This window comes from Erinaceus europaeus, chromosome 17, assembly GCF_950295315.1.
Source record: "Erinaceus europaeus chromosome 17, mEriEur2.1, whole genome shotgun sequence".
Lineage (NCBI taxonomy): Eukaryota > Metazoa > Chordata > Mammalia > Eulipotyphla > Erinaceidae > Erinaceus > Erinaceus europaeus.
This window is the reverse complement of record NC_080178.1, coordinates 46,784,703-46,808,525: the sequence shown is the minus strand read 5'-3', so window position 1 is coordinate 46,808,525 and position 23,823 is coordinate 46,784,703. Positions and strand designations below refer to the sequence as shown.

Genomic DNA, 23,823 nt, shown 5'->3' with positions numbered 1-23,823 from the left:
AGAAAGAAAGTATCCCCAGCCAAACAAATAGTCATCAGCAAAAGAAAGAAATGACCCAGAAACATTACAGGTAAGGGGCCTGGGCCTTCCTTCCCCACCATAACACTCTTCTCCTTTCTCTCCCTCTCATCCCCCACCCCTTGACACCGACCTTAGTAGAAACATGTGTGGACACATCGAGAGCCATGACTGACCCTAGCTCGCCCCAGCCGGCTTCTTTCTCATCTCAACTCCCCAGTCAACTTCTGAGGCTGTTGCATATCACAGGCCACCTTATGGGATGAGTATATATCTCAGCTTATGGGATGTGGGATTAATGTTACACATTCAACAGTAAATACAATAGTTTGCACATGCATAGCATTCCCCAGTTTTCCACATAACAATACAAACCCCACTAGGTGCTGTTTCATCGTTTTTGAACATGAACTCTCCCCGGACTGCACCTGAGTCTTTTATTTTGGTGCAATACAGCAACTGCAGTTCTGGTTCTATTTGTGTTTTCTCTTCTGATCTTGTTTTTGAACTTCTGCCTGGGAGTGAGATTATCCCATATTCATCCTTCTGTTTCTGACTTATTTCATTTCAAATGATTTCTTCATGCTCCATCCAAGATGGGCTGAAAATGGTGAAGTCACCATTTTTAAACACTGAGTAGTATTCCATTGTGTATATAGAACACAACTTGCTCAGCCATTCATCTGTTGTTGGACAACTGGGCTGCTTCCAGGTTTTGGCTATAACAAATTGTGTTTCTAAGAACATATGTGTACACAGATTTTTGGATGGGTGTGTTGGCTTCCATAGGATATATCCCCAGGAGAGGAATTGCAGGATCGTAGTGTAGGTCCATGAGATGAGTTTTTAGATGAGTTAAAGGAAGCAAACCACTTTTGAGTGGGGATTCATTGACAGGAAGAGGGTTTCAGCTGTTTTGGTTTGCCTTTACTCAAGAAAGCTTTGTGTTTTTATTTTATTTTATTTATTTATCTTCGCTTTTGTTGCCCTTGTTGTCTTTTTTTAAATTTTTTATTTAAGAAAGGATTAACGAACAAAACCATAGGGTAGGAGGGGTACAACTCCACACAATTCCCACCACCCAATCTCCATATCCCACCCACCCCCCCCCCGATAGCTTTCCCATTCTCTAGCCCTCTGGGAGCATGGACCCAGGGTCATTGAGGGTTGCACAAGGTAGAAGGTCTGGCTTCTGTAATTGCTTCCCTGCTGAACATGGGCATTGACTGGTCGGTCCATACTCCCAGTCCCTTGTTGTCTTTTTATTGTTGTTGTAGTTGATGTCGTCGTTGTTGGATAGGACAGAGGGAAATGGAGAGAGAAGGGAAGACAGAGAGGAGGAGAGAAAGACAGACACCTGCAGATCTGCTTCACCGCCTGTGAAGCGACTCCCCTGCAGGTGGGGAGCCTGGGGCTCGAACTGGGATCCTCATGCTGGTCCTTGTGCTTAGCGCCACCTGCGCTTAACCCGCTGCGCTACAGCCTGGCTCCCTGAAAGCTTTGTTTTTTCTTTTGTGCAGGGTGAGGAACAGAGTGTGGGATATTTCCCTTTGGAAATAACAAGTTTTAAGCAGGGAGAGTGACTACATCCTTGGCTTATGGACTGTTCTAAGAACAGAGCTGAAGAATCATGGGTAAATGAATAGTCAGTTAGGAATGGAGTCATGGGTAATGGGTCCTATACAAAGTGAGACACCCAGCAGGGAACAGGCCCAGACCATCCTTCCACAGGATGCCTTTCCCCTCTCCTCCGCCCTCTCTCTCTACTCACCACCCAGGTGCAGAACCTCTAGTCCCGGGCCATGGAGGTTGACAGCTAGCCTGAGACAGAGTGATGATCTTTTGTCTTATTTTCATTTGTCAATGCAGAAAGTTAACATGTGCCTGACTGAGAAGGTGAAAAACTTGCCAAATCAGATGGAGCCTGTCCCTTCAGATGCTATCAAAGCCTCAATATACCGAACTTTTTTTTTCCCCTGACCTTAGGTCAGGCTTATAGTGGAGCTGGGAATTAAACTGGAACATAAAAGAAAATGAAAGTCACTTGCAGAACCACAGTGCACTGTCAGTAGCCCCAAATATTCTAAATGGCCAATTAACCAATTGTTATCCTGGGTAACCCATGAATAACTCCTCTACTTCCTCTCCTGCTACTCTTCTTCCTGTCTCTACTCCTCCTTCACTCTGGTTAATGATGATACAGAGGATTGAACCTGGGACCTCAGAGCCTCAGACATACAAGTCTATTGCAGAACTGCCATGCTATTTTTACCACTGGGATACAATCTCTTCTAGAGATGTTTTGATTTTAGTGGAAGGCATTTCCTCCCCCTCTCCCAGGTAGGCTCATCATTTGTGGCAGTGAGTGAGAGGAGAAGGGCAGGCTGAAGGCTAAGGGAGCAGGTACTGGGAGGGGTTGCAATCCTTTTCTCCTTTTCACAGTTTTGAGGAAGGTTTCTCACCATCACCTGTGCTTCCTCCCCTCCAGGGCCCCAGACAAACTATTTATTTTGGATCAGTGTAATGACTACAAACGCTGCAAACAGTGTCAGCGAGACCCATCGAACAAGGGCAAGACCTACTTCTGGCCCTATAACAAACACTTGCCAGGGTCTCCCATGATCATGTGAAGCCAGAGTCCAGTCCTCGCCTCCCAGTTGTCTTGGGACTCCAGCTGGATGCCACCTAGGAGCTTGAGGAGGAGACTGTGTCTGTCCTCCCTCCCTTTGTGAATCCATGTGTGCCTGACCACCCCCAGCCTCCCCCCAGTCAACCTGTACCCAGAGCATAATGTAACAGCTGTGGGGAGGAGTTATGTAGCCTCACCCTAGGGTGGAGTGTTGTCCTCCACCCACACCCCTGACATCAGTCCAGCCTCAACCTCACAGCACCTGCTGCCAGGGTGGCAGAGGAGAAGGCACCCAGCCTTACCTGAGCTGTGGTGCGCTGCCCTCAAACCCCCCCCCCCACACAACCCCTCTCCTCACAGTCTACTTCATCCCTCTCTGGCCATCCTCTCATACCCCAGTTGACCCTACCCCAGCCAACCATCCTCCCTGCAGTCTGTTTCCCATCTCCCTATCCACCACACTCCCCTCATCCACCACCGTCCCTGCAGTCCACCCCAGTCCTCCATCCACCACCCTCCCCTTATCCACCACCCTCCCCTCATCCACCACCCTCCCCTGCAGTCCACCTCCCTTGCCCCAGTCCACGTCCACATCCACTCAAGGGTCCATTACCCACCCGACTCAGTCCATCCTCACCCCACACCAAACTGGCTGTGCTGTGCTGTCCTCACCCTCACTCTACCCCCCCAGTCTACGCCCTACCCTCCAAATCCACACCTCTCCCTTACTGCACCCCTCCCCTCCCAGTCCACTACGACCCACCAGTCCATTCAGGTCACCCCCACTGGATTCCCCCCTACAAAGCACCCAACCATTACTCTACCCTCCCTACACCCCCACATTCTGTCCATTCTCAGCCCTAAAGCTACGCATTGCCAGAGTGGCTGGGGAGAGCCACCCAGCCTCCATTTGGCTTTGGTGTATTGCTTCCCCGTCCAAACCAGTGCAACCAACCTTCCCCTTTTTGAACCCCTTCTCTAAGTCCAGCCTCCTCCCTCCACCTTCCCTGTCCATCCTCACCCACTGTACCTGCTGCCAGGAAGGAGACACCCAGCCTCACCCTGACTGATGTTTCAACCCCTCCTCCCACCAGTGCTCTCCCCTTCCTCATTAGACCCCCTTCCCACTCCCATTAGTCCACCCTCCCTCCACCCCCCACCTGTCTATCTTCCTTCTCTTACCAAACCCCTCCTCCCCATCTCCCATTAGTCCACCCTCTGCCCACCCCCCCCCCAGTCCACCCACAACCCCACAGCACCTGCTACCAGGACAGCTGAGGACAAGGCACCCACCCTAACACTGGCTGTGCTGTGCTGTTTTTGACCCCGGCCCCCACCACTGCACCCCTCCCCCCACTCCAACCCCCTGCCCTCCTTCCACCACCCCATCTCCCTTCTACCTTCAGGCCCACAATACCTGCTGCCAGAGCAGCTGGGAGGCACCCAGCTTCCCTGGCAGCCAAGGCCATGGGGTTGAAGGTGGACAGGAGATGGGGTGGTGGTGAAAGGAGGGTAGTTGGGGTGAAGGGGTGTTGAGTGTGGAGGAGGGGTGGAGTGGTGGGGGGGTGGGCATTGAGGACCAAGACTGAACATCACAGCCAGTTAGGCTGGGTGCCTCCTCCTCAGTAGTCCTGGTAGCAGGTCCTGGGGGTTAGGGGTGGACTGGGGGATAGAGGGAGGATTCACCCCACTCAACAAACCCTCACCCCCACCCCCTACCCCCACCACTCAACCTGCCTCTACCCCTTTCAGCACCCCCAACCCAACCACCCTCCTTCCACCCTCCCAGTGCACCCTCAGGGCAGCTGGGAAGAAGGCACCCAGCTTCATACTGAATGTGGTGAGCTCTCCTCACTCCCTACACCAACCAGTCCATCCCTCTCTTGGCCCCAGATCCCCTGGGACTAGTCCAGCACCACTGTCAACCTCACAGCCCTGATACCAGGACAGATGGAGAGGGTGCTCCCAGCCTAACTGGATTATGCATCTATCCCCACCCCCACCCCACACCAGACCACTCTCATCCTTCCCACTAAACTCCCCTATCTGCCAGTCTAAACCCCTCCCCTCAAGACTCCCCATTCCTCTATTCCAGCCCATCCCCATCCCACCCCTCCCCCACTCAAATTCCACACCCCCTCACTCTACTCCTCCCTGAACCCACCCCCTCCCCACTCCAACCCTCTCCCCCACTTTATCCCTCCCACAACCCACTCCTTCCCACTTCACGCCCTCCCCCATTCCACTCATTCTCCCCCACTCTAACCCTCCCCCAAATTACCCCTCCCCACTTTACTTTGTCCCCCATTCCACTCACTCTCCAACATTCTACCCCTCCTCCAACCCACTCCCTTCTCAAATCCACCTTTCTCCCCCCACTCCAACTGTCCCCATTCCACCTCACTCCACCAAACTCCTTCCCCCCACTCCACCAGTTCCCCTCAGTCCACTCCAACCCCTCTTGTCCACCAGTGCAGCCTCCTGTCCTCCAAGCTCACCCATATCACTTAATTCCATGGCAGCTGGGGAGGGGGACCCCAGCCTTACCCCGAGCTGTGGAGTGCTGTCTTCATTCTCATGCCCTTGGCACCCAGTCCATGCTCCCCAGAGCATCTGCCAAAGAAGCTGGGGAAGAGGCACCCAGCCTCACCTCGCCTGGGGTGTATTCCTGCTTGTGCATGTACCCTCCTTGTGTGTCACCCCCGTCCTTTTCTAAAAAAGCAAAACCTCCTCTTGGAATTTATGTTAAAATAATAAAGCATTTCTATGTGCCTGCTTGCTCTTAATCTTTTTTTTTTTTTTTTTTTCTCATCAAGACTTAACCACTATGGGCTGACTTTTTGAGAGACAGAAGCAGCACTGAATTTCCCTCAATTCTGTGGGTGCCAGGTTTGAACCAGGGCCATGCACATGACAAATCAGCACACTGTTCTACTAAGCTATTTTTCCAGTTCATAGTTTTTTATCTAATGTGGTGCCTTGTTCCAGGAGGAAACCAGGGGCCTCATGCCTGCTCATTGTGACTGAGCTACCTTCCCGGACAATCTGTAAGTCTGTATTTTTAGAGAGAAGACAAGATCAAAGTACTGTCCCACCATCCATGGAGCCCCATCCAGGGCTTCAGCACTCCAGGCAATTCTTTCAGACAGAGGGAGAACAGGAAAGACCCCAGCAGGGCAGCTTCCTCCAGTGTGGTAGGGGTTGGGCTCTAGCCAGGGCTGAGTGTAGGGCCAAGCAGGCCTCTGTTCAGGGAAGCTTTTCTGCCAGCCCTCCACTGGCCTTTGTCCAGGGTGCTCCCATTTAGTGGTAGGTCTCCAACATTGGGCCTCCTATATCAAGGCTTTATCACAGCCCCCTCCTGGGTCCCTGCTTGTAACAGCTTTCTGTAGCTAAAGGCAAGAAGCCCAAGGCCCTGTGCTAGTGTAATTCCATTGCTCAGAGGTCTCCAGCTTCAAATGTTTTACTGTGTCCAGAGGGGGAGAGAGACTAAAGTTACCCTAGCACTGTTCCCCTGACCATGAAGCTCCCCAATTACCATTCATGGTGCTCCCATGTGGTACTGGGGTTCGAACCCAAGGCCTTAGTATGAAGAGCTATGTTCTGCCTCTCTCCTCCAGAAAAGTTGCTTGTGAATCTGATCATGCCTCCCTAAGCCTGGACTTTTCTGAAGGAATGAATGTTCTGGAACAACCCCCAACCCCCATGAATCTTTAGCCCGAATCCAGGAGTCATGGGACAGAGCTATGCTTTGGGGACACTACACTGAGTGTCAGCACACTGGGAGATATGGAGAGACTAAGACCTGGGCCAAAGGGGCCTGTTGTGGCTGACAGATGGCAGTGTGGCTCTAGGCAGAGCAGGCAGCAGGGGTTTCCTGAGTGTCTGCTTCCTGTGTCATGCAGTGACATCACTGGCACACTCGATGTCAAGGATTAAACTCAGGATCTCATGCTTGTGACTCATGTATTTTAGTTACTGCTCCACCACTTTGCTCTCTCATTGCTCAGCTGCATGCCCTGAACCACTATCCTCCTGGCCAAGTGACTCCCCACATGGCACACTTCTCTCCCCACCAGCAGTCATGGGCACTGCCAGGGCCGAGGTCCAGGTGGGGCTTTTAGATTTCTCACAAGCTTAGGTTCAGGGCTGGCAACAGAAAGTCTGGAGAAATCCTTAAGCCAGATGTGGAGGGAGGTTCTAAAAATATGGGCATTTAGGGCCTGTGGGACAAGATGCCTCTGGGCTTCTGCTCTTGCACAGAGAGTTTAGGGATAGACAGTGACAAGAACAGCCATCAGAGGTCATCTGTATTGTGGGTGTCCCTCCCTTGCCCCTGCCCCCAGCCCTGCAGAAATGGCATCAGACCATCTGTACACTCATGGCTTCCTTAGGCCAGATATAGCTGTCCAGTGAGAAGGAGTCATAGTCAGGAGTGTAGACCAGGGAGCAAACAAACACCTCCTTGTCCAAAGGTTCCGGGTAGTAAGTGTCCAGGTTGTGCTTGTAGGCATATGTGAGGACCTGTGAGATGGTGGGGATGAAGGATGAAGGGCCTTTAGTGTGCCCCTAAGGAGGGCAACAGGTAGGGGAGCAGGGACAGTTAGGAGGACTATATACTATGAAGCTCCTCAATTCTAGGAAATGAAAAAACACAAACAATAATATGGGGCCAGGTAAAAGTGCTATCATTGTAATGTGCAGTGACCAGGGCTCAGGCTCCCAGTCCCCATCTGCAGGGGACACGCTGCACATGTGATAGAGCAGTGCTGCAGGTGTCTCTCTGTCTCCATCTCCCTCTTCCCTCTCAATTTCAGATTCTATCCAATAAATATTACAAATATTAAAAATGACTTGGGAAATAAATACTACAGGTATTTTCATAGCAGCACTATTTGTTATCAACCCAAGTTTCAAAGCAACCAGATGCCCAATGACAGATGAGTCGCTAAGAAAGTGGAGCACTGGTGGGACACTGATCAGCTGTTAAAAATGACAAGGTCATCTCCTTTGCCTCATGTGGATGGAACTTGAAGAAATCATGTGAAGTGAGATCAGCCCCAAATAGAAGGATGAATAATGGATGTTGTCACTCACAGGCTGATCTTAACAGTCAAGGACAGAAAGGGAAAACAAGTAAAATTGAACTGAGTTTCATGTATTGCACAAAAACAGCAAAGGATTTTTGGGAAGGAGGCAGCAAAAGGGCTGTGGGGAGCTTGGAGGGAGGGTTTCTGGTGCACGATGGAACAGAAGGACCTAAGTTAGGATTGAGAGTGTTCTGCAGATGACACATTGTACCCATGTGTCCACAACTGTCCTGTAAACCACTATCCAGACAACAAAACAGTAAAAAATTGGTTTAATCAACAAAAAAGATGTAAAGATATACATGTATATGTATATTAATAGAAATAACAATATAATAATGTCCTCAGCACTCCTGGAATCATCAAAGTTAACTTCACTGCTTCACATTTGTTTTTTCCATCAGGGATATTTCTGGGGCTCAGTGCCTGCATGACTCCACTATTCCCTGTGGCCATTATTTTTTTAATGAGACAGAGATACTGGGAGATAGAATTAAGAGACAGAATTAGAGGGAGAGACAGAAGGGGAGCCACCTGCAGTACTGCTACACTGTTTATGAAGCTCCCCCTGGAGATGGGGATCTGTGGCTGGAACCTGGGTAACTTGTGCTCTCTGCGAGGTGAGCCACCACCTGGCACCTCTGATTTATGTTTATGGCTTGGGCTCTCAGGTTCCATTTCTGGTTCCATACAGTCTTCTGTGTATACACGTGTGCATTCACACATATGTGCATGCATAAGATGCACATGTATACACATGTGCAGCCATGTCCTCACATACCTGTGTGTGCACAAACATAAGTGGGAGCCCTGGGTGAGAGCATGGTTGACAGGAAGCAAGGAGGGTTTAGCCCAGGCAGCACATTCCCAGCATCCTCTGCACCATTCTCCCCTCCTCCCTCAAGCCACAGAGAAGGCCACTTGCCTCTCTGCCAGTGTCACAGGGCAGAGGTCCTCACCTTGATGGCGATTCTCAGAGACACATCTCTGATGGAGCTGAGGGGCAGATATAGCTGAGGGGCAACAACTCACGGAAAGTCTGAACTTCACCCACTCAAGTAGGAAGGCTTGGAAGCTTCTTCACAGTCTGGGTGCCAGTAGCCAACCCCCTCCAGTCTCCCATCCTCCCGTATCTCCAAACTCAGTGGCCAGTCACCTAACTCAAGTTGGACGTGCTAAGATCAACCCAGTCTGGAAAAGAGAAATTTCCCATGAGTGGTCATCCCACTTCCGGTTATCTTGTCCATCTCCAAAACTCTCTCCCTTTACACTGTCTGAACTGGAAGACGCTTTGAAGAGGGTTAAACCGGGAACAGCTGCTGGCTATGATAACATAACCCCAGAACTCATTCTTAACCTGGGCCCCGCTGCAAAGAAGTGGCTCACTTCATTCCTCTCCCACATCTTGGAATCTGAGTCTATGACCAAAGTTTGGCGTCATGCGAAGGTAATAGCGGTTTTGAAACCAAAGAAACACCCAAAACTGGCCGCCAGCTATAGACCAATTTCTCTCCTCTCTGTGTGTTACAAACTCCTTGAGAGGCTGCTTCTGTCACGTATTTCTCACCTTACAGAGAAATTCCTATCACCTGCCTAAGCTGGTTTCCACCCAGAAAGATCTACCTGTGAACAAGCCTTGGCCCTCTCAACTTACATTGAAAATGTATTCCAGAAGAATTTAAAGACGGGGGCTATCTTTGTTGATCTCACAGCAGCCTATGACACGGTCTGGCACCGTGGTCTCCTAGTCAAGATCTCAAGATGCCTGCCTCCATGGGTGGCCAACACTATATCGTTTCTTCTCCAAAACAGAAGATTCCAGGTGCATCTGGGTGACAAGTCTAGCAGATGGAGGCTTGTCTCAAGTGGCCTTCCCCAGGGCTCTGTTCTGGCTCCTACGCTATTTAAAATTTACATCAATGACCTCCCAGAAACTTCTTCAAGGAAGTTTATCTACGCCGATGACATCTGCTGTGCAACTCAGGCATCCAAGTTCGACATCCTCGAGGAAACACTCATGAAAGACATGTCTCTGATATCTGATTACTGTAAAAAATGGCGACTAATCCCTAGCAGTGCAAAAACTGTATCATCTGTTTTCCATCTACACCATGCCTCGGCTTCAAGTGAGCTTAATGTGCAGCTAGGCGATACGAGAATCCGGCATGAAGCCCAGCCAGTCTATCTTGGCGTTACTCTCAATCGCACTCTGTCATTTCACAAACATCTCATAAAAACTGCAGCAAAGGTGGGCGCGAGGAATAACATCATTGCAAGACTGGCCAGCTCCTCATTGGGCGCGAGCGCTACCACACTACGATCATCATCTCTGGCATTATGCTACTCCACTGCAGAATACTGTGCCCCAGTATGGTTCCGTAGCCCCCATGTCTACTTGGTCGATTCCAAATTATATTCCTCCATGAGGATAATTTCTGGAACCATCCGTTCCACCCCGGTTCCATGGCTGCCAGTTCTTAGCAACATTGGCCCGCCAGATATTCGTCGGGATGCACCATCATCTAAGTTCATTTCCCACGTCTATGCTCAACCAGACCTGCCAATATACGGGGATATCTTCGCCCACCCTGTCCAACGCTTGACGTCTCATCACCCAATCTGGTCCCCTACGCCTACACTGAACTTCTCTGTTCCAGACTCTTGGAAACAGAGTTTTCAGTCAGCTGAGGTAAAGAACAAACACCTCATCACAGACCCCTGCAAGTGTCAACCCGGCTTTGACCTAGCATGTTATGATTGGGCCCTCCTCAATTGCTATCGAACAGGCCATGGCCAGTGCGCCGCTATGTTCCATTGCTGGGGAGCCAGAGACAACCCGAACTGCCCCTGCGGCTACAGACAGACTATGACCCACATAGTCAATAACTGCCACCTCTACAGATTCATAGAGGTCTCCAAACTCTACATCAGGCTCAACCTGACGTTGTTGACTCATTACAGAAGAAGGGCAAACGCTAGAAGAAGAAGAAGAGACACATCTCTGATGGAGCTGAGGGGCGGATATAATCTCCCCTGCAACAGGTGCTGCTCAGACACCTCCTGGGAAATTTCTTGGGGGGGGTCGGTGAGGTTGGGGAGGGGAGGAGGGAGTGGGAAGAGAGAAATAAGCTGAGTTTGGCCATTTCCAGAACAAAGGCAAAGTCTGAGCCTTGGCTTCTGGGGGGGGAGTGTTTGGGGGAGGTTGGCACTGAATAAACTCTCAGAAACACTCAGCATCACTCACTACAACAGGGAGACACTCCAGCAGTTGAGTACAGGCCCCCCAAGCCTGAGGGTGCGCCTTGCATGTGCCAGAGCTGAGCAGTCTCTCTCCCCCTCTCTTCCTCTCCCCCACCATCAAAATAAATATTTAGTCAAATATAGGTGGTCTTATGAATGCCCAGAGTTGTCCAGAAAAAAAATCCATGAAGCACGTCCAGTGCAGAGTCTTCTAAGAGTGGAAGCAGACTAAATGTCCATCAAGAAATGGTGGACTGAGAAAGTTCCAAGATATATATTCCATGGAATACTACTCTATGACCAAAAAAAACTTGACATTATGACCTTTGGGACAACATGGATGGAATTAGAGGTGATTATGCTTAATGAAATAAATAAGATAGAAGATATCTATCAGATGCTTTCCCTCATAAGTGAAATCTAGAGAGTGGGTACAGATGAACTTGAAAAGAGGAGGAGGATAAGAAAGAGGAGGAGCAATAGTAGTAGGAGGAGAAGCAGCACCTGAAGCAGCAGATTTTGTAAGACTTGTGAGAACTATGGTGATTATCTTTGGGAGGTGGAAGGGTGGGGATACAGAACTTTGGTGATGAGCGTGGCGTGAAACTATACACTGTAAAATCTTATAACTTACTATTAATCACAAATTTTAAAAAGTGGGAAAAAAAATCTTCTGGGGCCAAGGAGACAGCAAGCATAGTGCTTCAAAAGACTTTACTGCCTGAGGCTCTGAGATCCCAGGTTCCATCCCTGCCCACCACCATTAACCAAAGCTGAGCAGTGTTCCATAATGAGCAAATCAATTCAAACCAACACACAAACTACAGTGACTATATCAGGGCCGGGAGTTAGCTCACCTGGGAACATAGGGGCTTTCCCAGATGTGAAACCCAGTCCAGGCCCAGCTCCCACAGCACGGGGGAAGGGGGAAGCTTTGGGGCTATGGGGCCTCTCCCCTCTCCCTCCTTTATCTGAAAAAGTTAGCCCAATGTGCTGAAGCTGGTGACAAGAACAGAAAGGACCTTCATGTCCACACTTTACCTGGAGGGGTATCCACCCCCTTTTTCTGAGTTGGGACAGATACTCAGATATGCACCCTACCTTTGCTTCTGGAAAGTTCCTGGGGGCTTCCCCAGCAGGTCGCCTACCTCTGCAGTGAGGAGGAAGAGCTCATCAGGGATGTTCCACACGTACCTGCGATGACACCCAATGCCAACCCTGGGAACACATAAGCGTTGTTGCCCTGCCCAGGCATCAAGGTGTGGCCATCTTCCAGGGTCATGCACTCAAAGGGGCTGCTGCTGGAAAAGATGCCCCATCCCTGGGGTGGGGGTAGGGGGACAGAGCTGGGAGCCCCCTGCTAGGTCCTAGAACCTGCCTATCTCAGCCTGCCCACCTACCTGCCCTCCAGCTGCCCACCTGCCTGCCCATTCACCTGTCCACTTGGACACCCACCCACTTGCCTGCCAGCCCCACTGCTCTTGGGCCATGTCCATGCCTCCTCCAGGCTCCCAGGCCCCATCGTCATCTTCCCCTGGAGAGCTCGTCTGCCCACCTGGTAAGGGCCTGCTGACCTGGGTGGCATGGTAGCACTGCTCAGCTGTGCACTCGGCCCTGCTGGTGGGGTTGCTCAGGGCGAAGATGATGGGACGCTCGTGGAAGGAGGCTGTGTCCCTGAGGAGTTGCTCTGTGAAGGCACCAGCCATGACTGCCACACCTGGGAGCCGGCACACGAGGGAGGAGTCACAGCTAGATTATTTGATCTTGGCCAGTATAGCTAAATGTGTTAATTACTACTATTGCTACTGCTATTGCTAATGCTACTGCTACTGCTACTACTACGGCTTCTGGTGACACCAGGGTTGACCCTGGGACCTCAGAGCCTCAGGCATGGAAGGTATCTGAGCCCTGCTGGAAGCCTCAGTGCTCTGGCTTTGGAACAGGGTGGGGAACACTGTCACATGCGATACCACCTACACCCCAGTCAATCCCCTCCATGTAATATCTGAGAGAGAGGTGAGAAAGACAGAGAGAGAAAGACACCATGGCATCACCCTATTATCCATGGAGCTCTCCTGGTGGCAGGATACCAGGGCTTGAACCCAGGGTCAGGTGACTCAAACTCTCTCTTCTCAGTCCAATCCTATAATACTATAATATTTTATTTTATTTTATTTTTTGCCATCAGGGTTCTTGTTGGGACTCTATGTCTGCACAGCTCCACCGCTCCCAGTGGCGCCCTTTCCCCTATTTCCTCCAAAGAGAAAAACAGAGGGAAGGGGGACACTGCAGAATAGCTCCACCTTTGAGAAGCTCCCCTCCTGTAGCAGCTCCCTTTGGTGACATGGGACTTGAACTCAGGCCTTCAAGTCTGGTCACATGTGTACTCTGCCAGGAGGGCTCCTGCTGTCCCCATAGTCCCAAGACTTTTACCCAGTAGCTGCTCAACAAAAGCTGTGGCCTGAGCAGAGAGAGCTTTGCCAGCATGGAGTCTCAATACCTCCGAGCCTGGCCGACCCTCCTACCTATGATGGTTTTGGGCTTCACCTGCTGCACCACCTCCTCCAAGGAGCCCATCTCAGCACAGTCCTGGGCAAAAGTCTCTTTTTCAGGGCTCAGATGGCTCCTCCTCTGCAAAGACAGAAAGAAAGGGTGTAGCTGTGAGGAACCTGGGGAGAGTTGCTGCATTTGAGCCACAGAGAGTACTCTGTACTTCTTTCTGAGAGAGAGAAATAGAGAAAGAGAGAGAGAGAAATTCACACACACACACACACACACAGACACACACACACAGACACACACACACACACACACACACACGGAAGGGGAGTCATCACAGCACCAAAGCTCTCAGTACAGCGACACCCTCCCATGTGGTGCTAGGGTTTGAATGTGATTCAAGTGCATGGCAAGGCACACACCCCGCCCACTGAAATATATGGCTCTTGGATGCAGGTGTCCATGGTTCTTATACTTTAATGTTATTATTATTATTATTATTATTATTATTATTATTATTCCCAGCATTGTTATTGCCCAGGCTCAGTACTTACATAACTCCACTACTCTTGGTGGTCTCTATTTCCTTCTTCCTTTCTTTCCTTCTCCCCTCTTCTCCTTTTCTTTTCTTTTCTTTTCTTTTTTCTCCCTTTCTTTTATAGAGACAGAGAGTGACAGAAAGGGAGTAAGGAGAGACATCTTAAGCCTGTTCTACTATTCGGGAAATTTTTCATTTGCAGGTCAGGACCAGGCACTTGAACCCAGGTTCTCACAAATGGGAACGTGTGTGCTCTACTGTCGCGTCTCTGGCGGGGTGCTCTACTGTCACGTCTCTGGTGGGGGGAAAGGTAACGGACCAGTTCTTTCTCGCTCACGACAGGGGTGACATGAAGTAAAAGACACCAGGGAGCTCTCCAGCGTGCTCAGAACTCGTTTATTAGCAAGGTGGACATGAGTTAAATAGAAAACCAAACAAAGGGAATTATTGAAATATGTCAGAAATTACAGGTTTCTTAAAGGCCAGCTTGGCCCTATGGTAGGGAGCTGGTATCACAGGAATTGATGAGATACAAGACAGTTATTCCCCATGATGCATCAACTTAATAATCCAAGGGTATTTGAAAGAAGCATAGGGGTTAAACCAGAAGGGTGAGACAGAGAGAAGATGGATATCAAAAAGCCATATAGTTTGGAATTTCTCTTGTCTGGGGTCTGAGGTGTGTGATGAAGTGTGTTCTTCTGTGATCAGAAGGTAACATTGAATAAGTGAATCTGCAGCCATGTGGCCTGCAGTTAATAGAGGGTAGTATTGGGGTTTCTGTGGGCCTGAGAGTCGAGAAGGAAAGAACTAAGTCTGAGTTTCCCCCCTTTTGCTCATCTTGGTTGAGAGAGACTTACCAAGAGGTTATCTTCTCAGACCTCCATCCAAGGACAGGGGTGGTTCTCCCTAAGCTCTATCAGGTTTACACATAGTCCCAACACTCTACCAGATGTGCCACCTCCTAGCCCCGGTTTTTACATATTCAGCTCTGACCTTTGAACAGTTTCGTGGGTCCCTCTCCCCAGTTTTCTAAGCTAGTGGAATCTGGGGCTTGAGTTCAGGCTCTAAGTGACATCTGAGTGGGGTCACTCTGTGCTGCAGGGTAATTACATTTCTCTCTGTTTCTCTCTCCTTTTTCCCCTTTCTATTTCTATCTCTTCCTCTCTACATAAAAAAGCAGCCAGAACTAATGAAGCAGTGTAGGCACTGAGCCCCAATGGTAACCCTGGTGTCAAAATCAATCAAGCCATCAATCCAAATAAAGAGCAGGCCCTGCCCTCCTCCTCCTCCTCTCTCTCCTGCCTGCCAGACTTGCCTCCTCACAGGTGAGCACCCCATCTCCAGCTACTGTAAGATACCCCATGTCTTGCCCCCAGGCCAACCCACCTTGACAATGAGTCCCCTGGAGTCCACCATCCAGATCTTCTTGGTGGCCTCAGCAGCAGGGATGCCTTCCTGCTCCAGGGCCATGACCAGGAGGTGAGTGATGCCCAGGGCAGCCTGGGGGTGCCACACAGGACAGGCTCAGACCCAGGGAGGTAGCAGCCAGCCCTCCTCGCTCCACACCTGGGGAACGCAAGGATCCTCAAATGAGGGAGGATGCAAAAAGCCCACAGGTCTGGAGGTTCCTCCAATGCAGTGCCCATGCACATGGCAAAGGAGTGCAGTGTCCAGATGAGGCATCATGCCAGGCTGCCTCTAGGCTTCTCCATTTCCTGGCAGTACCTACCTCCCCAGCTCCTTGGAAGATGAACACATGGCTAGAGAGCCGGGTTCTGGTGACCCACAGAGCCACAAGGATCCCAGCCACTGCCAGGGAGGCTGTGCCTGTGACAGAGCAGAGTGGGCTCAGCTACTTGGTGGGGGTAGGGGTTGCCCCATGTGTCCAGCTGGCTCCCAAAGAGACCGAGGAAGACCTAAGTAGCAGTCTGTTATGTAAAGACAGAAGCTGCTGTATAGCCCTCCCACTGAGAAGCAAACACAGGAATGGACCAGATCAAATAATGATAATCTTGTGGATGTTAAAGCCAATGAATGGGAACCAGAAGGGAAGAGAGGCTCTTTGGGGAGAGGTAGGAAATCAGGGTCAAGGGATGCTGATTTTCTTTCTCCCAACATCCTACCCCCCAAACACACACACCAGCCCTTTATATTGATTTGCTGTGTGGGGACTCAAGCACAGTCTTTGGCCTACATTTTATGCCTAGTGGATCACCAGGGCCTAACACTACTGCAGACAGGGGAGAATAGATTTGAACATGAATTTACAGCTTGGTTTGCATAGCATGTATATTGTCTGGGGGCCTAGTAGTAGGAGGTCTCTTGGGCTCATGAAATCATATTCAACTCAAAGAAACTTCCAAGGCGAAGTCAGGGAGTCACAAATCTGAACTCACAGATCTTATGACACAAAAGATAGATATCTTTCCCTGTATGACAAGAGGCCCTCGAAATCCAGCAAAGAAGTCTCTGGTACCCTTTTTGAATAGGTATTTCCCGCCAACCGTCTTTAATATTAATTTCTTGGAGTATAAAGATGTGTTTCTGCCAACCTGATGATTTTTGAGCCCCTGTAAATCTTCCCTAGAAGAATTCCAGGGTTTCCTCAGCCTGGGAACCTATTTCAGCGCAGCCTTCTGCCTCTCGGAGGAGGGATTGTGCTCTGACCAGCAGATGGCTCAAAGACCATCAGCAGAACAGCCTCAAGGCTGGGCCTTGGTCCTGGGAGTGGAATGTTCTCTCTGGTGGCTGGAATCTGAATAACCCTGATAGTATCCACTGCCACCTTGCTTCCTGCTCTACTGCACCCAGTTTGCTCCCCCAGGTCACCAAATATACTTTTCCTAGACCTCTGAGCAGCACCTTGACCTTTGAACATTGGTACTCTCTACCCCAGCAGTGTATGTAGCTTCCTGAGCCCCCCAACACCTTGGCTGCCTTGCTGGCTTTGGGTGTTCTTCCTGGGGTGCCATTGGAGGCTCCCTTTGGAGGAAAAAGTTACTCCCCCCACAACACACAGTTCAGCCTAGAACCTTAAAGGCTGAACAACAAGTCTTGAGCTCTACAACAGAAGGTTTGTTTTTTTCTCCAACATTGACTTTCATGGGGGTTGGGGGTGGCTCTTGGGTGACATATTAAGGACTTAGAAAGGGGGGATCAGAAGTTGGCTCACCCTGTAGAGTGTACACATTACCATATATTAGGTCCTGGGTTCAAGTCCCCCAGCCACCCTAAGGGAGCTTCTGCAGAGGGGTGGCGGCTTCTCAAGTGGTGGAACAGTACTGTGGTATCTCTCCTTCCCTTGAAGTCTTTCATTCTCCATCTCAAGGAAAAAAATGGTCATTGGGAGTAGTGGAGTCAGGCAGACACTGAACCCCAGTGATAACCCTGGTGACAAAGAGAGAGAGAGAGAGAGAGAGAGACCATAGCACCTCCAGTGTGTGGGGGCTGGGCTCAAACCTGGGTTGTGCACAGGAGAAAGGAGTGCACTATCTGAATGAGCTGTTGTGCCTGTCTCCTTCAAAGCCTCCCACCTTAACCATGTTTCTTTCAAATATGTATATTTATTTCATATATATGTAGTCTATCTTTCTTGCTAACATTTATTTTTTATTTACTTTATTTATTTTATCTGGTAGAGCAGAGAGAAACTGAGAGGGGGGAGGTAGAGAGAACCTCCAGCACTGCTTCACCACCTAGGAAGCTTTCCCCTTGCAGGTAGCGACAGATTGAGGACTTGAACTTGGGTCCTTGCGCATGATAATAAAGCCCTTAACGAGGTACACCACCACCCAGGCCCCAATGCTTCATATATCTGTATGTGTGTATTTCAAATATGTATATTCAAGAGGGATTTCATTATTTATCCATTTATTTTTTAAACAAAGCACTGCTCAGTTCAAACTTATGGTTCTGCTGGGATTCTACCTGTACCTCAGAGGCTCAGGAGTGAAAGCCTTTTTGCAAAACCACTGCAATGTCTTTTCAGGATGCTAAGCCCCAGATTCTTGGTCACCTGACAAACCCTTCAGACCAACTAGGGAATGAGGGCTGAATAGTGGGCCAATGTGGCCTCCACTTGAACCATTTATTGTAGAAGGTGGGCTTGTTGGATGCTAGCCATAGTGACTGGCCAGCTGTCCCTGTGGGCCCATTGTCAGCTCCGTGTCATTAAGTTGGGTCACTTAATGGAAGCCACAAGTGGCCACTGGGAGGCATAAAGGTGATGGGACCGGGTGTGCCCTCACTCCCATCTACCCCCATGGACACAGGGACCAGGGCAAAACCAGGGAAGACCAGGTGGGCTTCCCTCTCCCCAGCCTAGTGTGGAGTTGCTGGACTCCAGCAAGGACTCTCCTATCACCACCTCCTTTTTGGTGTCTTCTGGGACATTCCTGGTCTCAGACAGACCAGCAATAGTTCCCAGAGTCAGAGCCACGTATTTCCTCCTAAATTCTGAAGAAAGTCTACCCAAGGATGCAGGACCCAGGCACCCACCCCACCTCCCAACCCCAACCCCTGGACTGCTTTACTTGGCCTGCTCTGACTCAGCATGAGGGCAGCTCTGCCAGAGCCAGAGGGAAAGGCAGGGGCAGCAGGTGCAGCATGCTCTTACACTGGGCTGGCAGTGAGCAGGACTGTTCCCCAGAGAGTCCTTTCCCTGTGGGGTGTCCTCTATCTGCAGTCACAGGCCCATGTGTTGGCTGTGGGGACAGCTTTCTAGTCCCCACTGTTGAGGGCCCCTGGACACAGTCTGGACCCTCCTGGGCACTTCCAATGCAGAACGTGCTTGACAGTGTCTGCTAGCAGCCCCTCCCATCCCCTGTGGTCTTCAAGGCCACCAGAAAGGGGACCCACTACTCACACTTCATCATTCCCTGTAAATGTAAACATGAAGGACATCTGGTTGAGAGAGAGAGAGAGAGAGAGAGAGAGAGAGACATCTGCCATACTGCTTTAGTACTCATGAAGCTTCCTGCAGCAGATGAGGACTGGGGGCTTGAACTTGGGTCCTTGAGCATGACAACCTGTATGATCTACTAGCCATGCCACCATATTATCCCCATATATTAGCACTTTAAACATTTACTGTATCTGCCTCAGGTCTTTGTTAGCTACTTCTGTGGAGAGAGGCTGAAACTGTGGCTCACAAAGGTGCTCTGTCCTAGTCCAGTTTGCACTTGCTGGTTGCATTATTTAGAATGCCCTTTACATGTTTCATTGCATTTTTTGCCACCAGTGTTCTTGATAGGGCTCAATACCTACATGATATATATATATATATATATATATATATATATATATATATATATATAGATAGATAGATAGATAGATATAGATATAGATATAGATATAGATATATAGATATGATAGACATCAAGAGACAGAGAGATTAAGAGTGAGAGAGATAGAAAGAGGAGAGACACCATAACACTGCTCCATTGCTCATGAAGCTTCCCTCTTGTAGGTTATCCCATGTGGTGTCCAGAGGCTAGACCCTGCGACCTTGTACACAGTCACAGATATATGCAGTCATGTAATACTCATCTCCCTGGATGCAGCCATGGTCTCCAAGGTCTAGACCAGGGAGCAGTGGTTTAGCAAAGCCCCAGAACTCTCTCCCAGGTCACAGTGAAACCTGAGCCATGAGGCAGTGGAGCCCCAGTAGCACGCTGGCAGCAGGTGGTCCTGTGTGAGGGAGTCAGTCCTAGATACTCAGTCCCAAGGCAGAACCTACCTTGCATGTCATAATTTAACATGCAGTACTTGTCTCAGTACTTGTTTAGCAGAAGGTAGGCATTGGCATTGGTGATGCCCTCAAACTGGACATGGCAGTGGATTCCATATCTGAGTGGAGAAGTCAGTGAGCGTATATGCTACTATGCAAGAGGTCCTGGGTTTGAACCTCAGCCACAACATGGGGGCACAAGTGGAGAGGGGAGTGGATTCACAAGTAATGGACCAGCGCTGTGATTTCTCTTCTCCTCTCTGTGTCTCTCCTCTCTATCTCTCTGTCACTCACCCTTTATCTAGAGGAAAGAAAAATAAATGGCTTCTGGGAGCTATGGAGCTGTGCAGGCACTGAGCCCCAGCAATGAGTTTAAAGGGTGACATACCGAAAGGGATAGAGAGCTAGAGTAGGGGAGACACCTCCACAGCACTGCTCCTCTGCACAGGAAGTGTCCCCCCTGCAGGTGCTCACAGATAGTGGCTTGGGATTCAAACCAGGGTCCTCTGGCCTTGTAACATATGCACTCTACCAGACAAGCCCCATAGTGCCCTGTTGCTCCCTATTTTTTGTTGGGGGTCGGGTATAAAACAGAAAGAAACAGCACTGGTCCACCAGGCATAAAGTTCCCCTGGTGTTGGGATGCTCCCATGTGGTGCTGGGATTTGAACCCAGCACTTTCAGCTACTCCCAGCTCCTTGAAGAGTCCCTGAAGAGCCACTGAGACACGCAGTTCATTCAGTTCCTCATCCTGTGTCAGGGGGCTCTGCTCCAAGAGAAGCCAGAGCACTGTGGGCAGCGCTGGCTTATTTAGGCCAGAGGACAACCTCTATGGGCATTTCTGGATGACATCCCTCTGGCTCTTCTCCACACATCCTGCCCCTTTGAGCCTCAGCCTCATGTGTCCTCTTCAGCATACTCGTCCCTTCAGGTACATTTTCAGCTCCTTTTTCTGGATCTTTCTTTTTGGTTCCAAGTATGTGTGTGTAGCTGGTTGATGGGATTTGGGGCAAGACAGAGCGAGCAACTCACTGGCCTTAGCTGGACTTCCCTGGGCAGTTCTCCGCAAAGTGAGGGCACCATCATTCCAGGGCAGAGATGTCCCCTCATTAATCTCACAGCCAGCATCCACAGGACCTGCTCACTTACTCAACCTGGCCCCAGGTAGGGGTGAGGCATCCTAAATGGTAGAACCTTCTGTGGGAAGGACACATTTCCCCTCCACTCATAACATCCTATAGCCTGCCTCCAGTCAGAACAGCTCAGGCCTGGAGGTTTCCCTCTTTGGACTTTAGATGCTGGGTTCCCTCCGCCATGTGTTTCAGTAACCACTCACCTCCAAACCCCACACACACTCACCATTGATGGCCCTGATTGTCTCTGAGTTCAAAGGTGAGGCAGTCTCCATTCCTCATCCCCCCTGAGCACTCCCCCCCCCTCAGTTTGTTCTCAGAGCCCCTTCCTGCCCCACACCATCCCAAGGGCTTGTGTCTCTCACTTGTGGGTGACTGCATCCATGAACTCGTCCAGCATCTGGTCTTAATCCTAATCTTCCCCATGTACATGCTCCTGCCACAGGCTATGTACAGGGGGTCACCCAGCAGCTCCTGGGGCAGACAGACAGACTGACAGACTATTCAGGATGGCAGCCCAGTGGGAAGGATGGATGTGGGGTTGGGAGGTGATGATCTGTGCTGAAGGGGCCTGGGGGCTAAGCTTCCAGCCTAAGGGGCTACTCTGCACCTCCAAGCCAGCTCAGTTATTTGTTTCTTTGTTTAAATTTTGACACAGCATTGGTTTCGGAGCTCGGTTCCTGCACAACAAAACTGCTGGTTCCAGCAATCAATTGTTTTTCTTCCTTTTTGTAATTTATAACTTCATTTTTTTATTTATTGCTGGATAGAGACAGAGAGAAATTGAAAGGGGAGAGGGAGATAGAGAAGGAAAGAGACAGAGACACACATGCAGCTTTACTTCAGTACTTGTGATGTTTTGCCCCTGCAGGTGGGGACCAGGGGCTTGAACCCAGAACCTTGCACACTGCAGTGTGTGCTAAACCAGGGGCACCACTGCCTGCCTCTCTCCACAACTGTTTTTCTTTTAGATACAGGTTCAGAGGTAGAGAGAGTCAGACAGAAGAGAGACACTGGAGTACAGCTTCTAACGTTTGCCTCCCCTCCACACCTGCAGGATCTTTCTTCTCCTTTCTCCTTTTATTTCTTCCTTCCTTCCTTCATTTCTTTCTCTCTCTGTCTCTCTCTCTCTCTCTTTCTTCCTTCTTTCTTTTCTCTCTTTCTACCTCCCCTTCAACACTGCTTAGCTCTGGTTTATTGTGTGATTGGGGGTTGAACCTGTGACCTCAGAGCCTCAGGCAGGAAAGTATTTGTGTAGAATCCCTGTGCTATCCCTCCCAGCCTTATGTTTCTAAGAATTTATCGTAAGAAGATAATCAGGATGGAACACAAACACTGATCCATAGATACTCAGTGCTAGAACCAGGTTTCTATTTGCCAGGAGATGAGAAACTTCCTGAGTCCGGTTGTGGGAGGGAATTTCCTTATGGAACTCTGGATACACCCAGCATCCAATCAAATGACACCTTTGGGCGGGGAGGCAAAGGAGACAGCTTAATAGTAATACGCCTGAGTCTCCAAGGTCACAGGTTCAATCCTTAGCCATTGCTGATTGGTGCCCTGTTAAGATAATCAAACAGACAGACAGACAAGCAAACAAACAGCTGAATTCTAGTGGCTGGGAAAGGTATCTTTGGACTTAAGGATGGCTTTGGTGGAAAAAAGACTGAAGAAAAGAGTCTAGAATGGGAACCACTATGCTACTTTCACCATTTCTCTCCATGTTCTCCATGACTTTAGCTTTTTGGAACCAGGAGTAAGGCATGCACAATTTCATTGCCCAGGACCAAGTTTTTCAGAGAGGGAGAGAGAGAGACAGAGAGAGAGAGAGAGAGAGAGAGAGAGAGAGAGAGAGAGAGAGGGAGAGAGGGAGAGGAATGAGAAGGAGGAGGTGGTGAAGGAGGAGAAAAGATACCACAGCACCTGAATTTCCCTTAGTGCCAAGCATCCCTGTTTGGTGTGGGGGCTCACACCTGGGCCAGGCCCTTGTCTTACTTGGTCTGGCTTCTTTTCCTGATTCCTTTTAATTTGATGTTTTATTAGTGACTTAATAGTGTGCTACAAAATTATAGGATAATAGAGGTCTAATTCCATACCATCCCTACCACCAGAGTTCTGTGTTTCCATCCATCTACTGCAGAAATTGCCATAGTTCTGAGGTCATAGGTGTGGGTTGAGTATATATTTCTCTCTCTCTCTCTCTCTCTGTATGTGTGTGTGTGTGTGTGTGTGTGTGTGTCTATATATGTGTGTATGTAGTTTTATTTTTTGCCCACTTTTATTCATTTCTATTATTTATTCACTTCCTTTCTAAGTCACATTTACACCTATTACTTTTTCCAAATGTCCTTCCTTTTCCCTCTTTTCTCCAGAGAAGCAAAACAGTACCTGACTTCCTCTGTTTTTTGAGATTCTCTTCCCTCTCAGTGATGGTATAGAAATAAAGATTCTTGGCGACAAACATTTCAGATCCCAGTGGAATTCAGGTCATCTTCCCTTAACATTTCCCCCCTCTGGGAGTATGAACCAAAATTCTTTTGGGGAGACAGAACAAAGGAGTTCTGGCTTCTGTAACTACTTCATTGCTGGACACATATGTTGCCTGGCCTGGTATCTACATATGTTGCCTGACCTGGCATCTCTCTCTTTCTGCCTGTGTGTCTCTCTGTATCCTTCTCCTGTGTGGCCTGTGCAGAGGAGGTGCCCTGAGGCAGAAGCATCCCTGCCCTTGTGACCCAGATTGGGAGCATTATCTGGTTGTTGGTGCCCATATCCAGCATCACAGGCAGACACTGGTGTGGGTAGACACCCCCGTCATGCTGTGTATAGTGCCAGTTTGCCCACAGGGATGCCCAAGCCATAGCTGCCCAGGTCCCCCAAGCCAAGGATGTGTTCACCACCACAGCCTGCAAGACAGGGGAGTGCTCCTACAGTGGTCCTTCTCTGGA

General features: G+C 49.6%; 1 pseudogene; it reads right to left on the bottom strand.

The window, feature by feature from the left end:
• Nucleotides 1–7,006: 7,006 nt before the first annotated feature.
• Nucleotides 7,007–23,823, bottom strand: part of LOC132533984 (NADP-dependent malic enzyme, mitochondrial-like) — a 37,480-nt pseudogene continuing 20,663 nt past the window's right edge.